The sequence below is a fragment of the Mandrillus leucophaeus genome, unplaced genomic scaffold, assembly GCF_000951045.1.
Source record: "Mandrillus leucophaeus isolate KB7577 unplaced genomic scaffold, Mleu.le_1.0 Scaffold460, whole genome shotgun sequence".
In the NCBI taxonomy this organism is placed as follows: Eukaryota; Metazoa; Chordata; class Mammalia; order Primates; family Cercopithecidae; genus Mandrillus; species Mandrillus leucophaeus.
In genome coordinates, this window is record NW_012104921.1 from 2,279,987 (window position 1) to 2,285,336 (window position 5,350).

The window sequence follows — 5,350 nt, forward strand, 5'->3', positions numbered from 1 at the left end:
GAATGGATTTTTCCCCCATTCAACACATCAGGCAAAGATCTGAATAAAGTTAATGTTCGCATTTTGACACCCATATCAAACTGAAAACACCTCAATCAACTGTTGGATGGATTTGGCATAATTATTGATACACTTTGCAGGATTTAAAGAGTAAGGATTCAGTGCTCACATACCACATTTGAAATGAACACAACTTATCAAGTAGAGTTCTGACATGTGTGACTCTTAGTATCATTTTGGAAGTGAAATAACCTGTCAAAATTTAAAATGTGTTAACAACTGGATAGTTAAATGGCAGGGACATAAAGAAGGGACATGGGCTTGGTTTGAGATCTTGTTCTGGAGTAGAGTCACTGACTGCCAGCCTAGAAGTAATCACAACAAAAGTTTCCCCCCAGGGGTTCTGAACAAAAATTCTATAGTAGAATAAATAAACTACTACACAGTTAGATTATCTTAACTAGCATCTGCAATCTTCCTTACAATAGCTATTTATTGATGTCTTTCCAAATGCATTAGAAGTGGCAGATGATTTATTTTGTCTTTGAAAAGTACTTATAACCATTCACTCATTCAACAAATATTTAAGTTTCCACTATGTGCCAGGCATTCTTTTCTAAGTACATTATCAAAGTCAAATAGTACAAACTGCCTAACGTTCTTTTATTGGAGATGTCTTCACTTTAAATGGGTTAAGGCAATTTATAGAGAAAGCACTTACCAAAAAATTTACTTTTCTCAGACTGTAAAATTCTTCACTTATTTAATTATGTCTGGCACCTGACACACAGTAGGTGTGTCAAATAGGATGCTCTGTTAGTTTCTCTATATTCTAACTCTAACTGTTTTTTTTGTGAATGCAAAATGATCAAGCAAAAAGGAATCCACTGACCACTGCCACTGTTCAGCTTCACTCGTCGCGTTGCCATCTATGACAATTACACTTTTTGTTTTATTTGAAAACATATTTTTCTTATTCTTTTTGTAACGTTCATTCTGAAAAGAAATGGGGGAGGCAGTGCATGTAAGGTAGGGTGGATGAGTCGTGTTGGGAGATGCGTAGTATTTACGTAGTTTTGAAATTTTTTAAATGAGTTTATGTGTGTGCTTGTGTTACACATCTGAATAAACTGGAGTCTCCCAAAAGTAGAGTTAGAAATTTTGACTCTTCAAGGAAAAAGTAACAGAATTGGTAGCAGTGAAACCTAGGCTGGATACAATTTCTCTTTTGAGAACAGAGTCAGTCAACACCCATGCTGCCAAGCATCCAGGGGACCGAACAAAGACTCTTGGTACCATTGGAAGAGATGCGGACATTTAAGATACAAGAATGATTGAAATTTTCTTCTGAAGGAATTCAGAACCTGGGGTCTGAAATATTAAGACCACAAGAAATTTGTATCATATTCCTTGACATTTGTTCTGCTTATTAGGATGTTTTTGAGGACATTTTGACCATCAGTGTATGCTGCAAGTTGGCATTTGAATCCACTACGAAAAACTGATTTCTTTGATTTGCAATTCCTTAAAAATAGATAACAATCATTACATGTCGTTTATCTAGAGGAAAATAAGGCCTGAAGCAGTTATCGGAGGACCAAAAATAATTCCATGCCAAAACTCATTCTACCAAAGTTCGTTCTTTCTATCTATCTGTCTGTCTATCTATCTATCTATCTATCTATCTATCTATCTATCTATCTATCTATCTATCTATCTTATATGTCTGCCTGTCTACCTACCTATCCATTTATATACTTATAATAAAAAATACCCCCATGAACATTAATACAATAAAGTGCGCTCTTCATCAAACATAATTATAGATTGCAATCATTCGATATGTGGTATATATACATCCATACACTGACAAATGCAAAGTGGCAATATTACTAATGACATTTGGAAATGCTAATATATTTCTAGCACTTCAAATATTCTGCACACATAGATATAAAGGGGCAAGTCCTTACAACCTCTTCGAGGAAAGTAAGCATTTTTATTCAAAACGTTGAGAGTTAAACGAAAAGGCAAAGCCTTCTGGCAATAGGCATACAAATGAATATCTCCTCTGAAATTCCTTTCTCTGTATTTTACCATCCAAAAAAGAGAAGGGTCTTATTGCAAATGTTACTTTTTCGAGCTACTTGAGCCTATCTATAGGTGTAGATCATTTCTATGGTCCCCAAACTAAATGCATTTTATAACCCATTTCATCTTTACCCAATGTCTTCTACAGGAGATAAACCATGTAAAGAGGGACCAGTCAGTATATTAGCTTTGGACGACACTCTTGGTCTTTAACTTATAATAGAATTCTTTTATGTTTTACTTCCAAACATGTACATCTACTCTGAATAAGAATTTAATGAAAACTTGGGGAGACGTATTTTAAGAAAATACTTTAAAATTACGCTTCATCTTGTTACTACTGTGGTATCCAAAGCCCAAGCACTATTGAAACCAATTCTTTGATGATCAGTTCTGGAAGGTTTTGAACTTTATCTCCAAAATGTAAACATGTTTCTGTTCTTAAGTGGAGTATTGCCAGTATGCTAAGTACTCTTTCATACTCATAATTTTTTTCAAGTCTTAATTCAATTATTTAAACTTGAGCCTTTGGATGTCTGGGGGTCAAAACATTTCACCTGGTTTAGTGAGTTCCCATTCGGTTAACCTGTTATGGCCCACATTCCTGAGAGTTTCTAGAGCTACTATGTTGTGTATAATCTTTATAATAGTTCAGCCTGGTTAACAAACACTATTTCTGCCTTGTTTATCCCAGTCTATAGGAGAGGCCAAAGCTTTTCACTCTGTGTCAAGTTTGCTCCTCTTTTGCAGGTGGTGGTGTAAACAGAAAAGATTAGGGTGTGTCCTGGGCCATGTCCTTCCTTAGTGCCTCTCCCCTTTCTCTTTGACAAAGGAGTGACAAGAGCAGAGGAGACTTGAGGCATGTTAGTGTAAGAGAATATGTACCAGGATGGGGATGATGTGATCAGGGACAATACAACAATAATAGGAAAGTGAAATCAGGGAATACTGGAATATACAATTAAAAAAATGGCACAACCAAAAAGAGGCCCTAAGCGTTTGCACATACAGCTTATTTGTTTTGCTTTTGAAAAGGTGTTAGGATCAAGGTACAGTGGGTCAATTAGAGGTATCTCAGATCTTACAAAGGAAAAAAAAAAAAAAAGAGGGAGGAGGGAAAGAACTCTCCTTAGTAGCCACCCCCTGCCCTCTTTATTTTGGTACAATGCCTCAGGAAAGGATTATGACACAGTCACCTTGCTTTTTATAAATGCATTATCTTTTTAATACAAATATTAACTACATTTGGCTTTTTGGGTGTCACACAATTAGCAAATTAGTCATTGACTAAAGCTATTAATCTAGGTTTTATAACACTTTCCCCACCTTAATTTTAGAATATTACATGCAGGGGGAAAAGTCGCCTTCTTTTTTATTGCATTCATTGAAATCCCTTCTCTTAATGGTAGGCTCTAAAGTTATAGTGGCAGTTAGTTCTGTCATCAGAACCTCAGCACATTGAATGGAATTTTGAAAATTACAAAGACTGCACAGGCATATAGTAGAATCGATCACTCCCTCTATATGCTAAATGCACCCTCATTTGAATCTTATGCATTCTCTTAATATACCCTCCCTTTCAATTCAATTCATTGCATTTATTACAAGTATGAGATGGAAATTAGAAAGTCCCTCTAAGGCTTCATATCTTTTGTGTGCAGGATTTATGAGGAAGATAACTTTTTGCTGTTCTTTTATTTATAAAATTTAGTGAATTGAGCTAATACCCTAAGACATAAAACAAGGTGTTCATTTGTACTTACATATGCAAGTATGAAACACAATATCCATGTCATTAATCTTCTACTTATTATCACTTTAAGTGAAAACCTAGTTGTATGAGTCCAGAACCACAGCATAATATTATGAAGACAAGTGCATATATATTCCTTAATGTTCTAGTGAGAGCTTTAAAGGTTTATATAACTTGGAATCACCATTTTGAATATTATCGGTAAAACTATGAAAAGTAGTTTTAAGATCAAAATACAATGGCACAATATTCATTTTAATTCCCATGTTTAAAGTAACTTAATTTTAACAAGAGTTACAATTTGCTCTCTGTGTCCATGTATTCAGCATCCAAGGATTCAACCAACCCCAGACGGAAAATATTCAGGGAAAAACTCAATAAGAAATAACAACCCAACTATAAAAATAATACAAAGAATACAGTATAACAATGATTTGTATAGCATTTGCATTGTATTAGGTATTATAAATAATCCAGATATGATTTAAAGTGTACAGGAGGATATCCATAGGTTATATGCAAACACTGCACTACTCTATATAAGAAACTTGAGCATCCACAGATTTCAATAAAGGCAGGGGTTCTGGAACCAATCCCTGGTGGATACTGAGGGACAACTGTTCTCCCTAAATACAACATTTCAAAAATGGCATCGAGAGGGGCCTAATGCTGTGCTGCATCTCTTTGGATCATCCATGTTGAAAATTTACCAAGGGACTGTCACCTTGTGGCTTTTGGCTAAGAAATCAGGTAATATAAAGCTGAAGCAGAGGCCATTTTTATTTTAATCCGTTTCTTCTTGACTTTCGTAACTTTCCCTTTGGAATAAAAGAAATGCAACTACTCTCCAGCAAATCCAAGAGCAGTTAGCCATTCTCTGTCAGAGGTAGTCACCATCCATTACCAGTGCCTAGGGGATACTCAAGAATGGCAGTGCATGCCGTTCCTGGACAACAGGAGGGGTGACTTGAAAACTGTCTAGTGTTTTGTCCATCATACCCATTAAGAGAGTTGTGTAATGGAATAACATTTTTTTTTTAAAATTTGAGTATTTAGCTGTTGGAGTCACCATGGATTGGTACTGAGACCTTGAATAAAGTCCTCCTCTTATAGAGGAGCCAGCACTGTGTTAAATAGTCATATAAATTCATGCATTTCCATCTGTTTCTCCAGATAAGGGTGTTTCTTTACTTGTCAAGTCATTAATCTTCTACTTAATATCACACTTAAGCCAAAACCTAATTATATGAGTCCAGAACCACAGCATAATATTATGAAGACAAGTGCATATATATTCCTTAATGTTGTAGTGAGAGCTTTAAAGGTTTATATAACTTGAAATCACCACTTTGAATATTATTGGTAAAATTATGAAAAACAGTTTTAGGATGAAAACACAATGGCATGTTAATTTCATAGGTAAATGTGATCTTGCAGCTAAATCTCATGTTATCCATTTCAATAGCTGTGGGTTATTATACAGTTTAATTCAATTATTCTTGATTA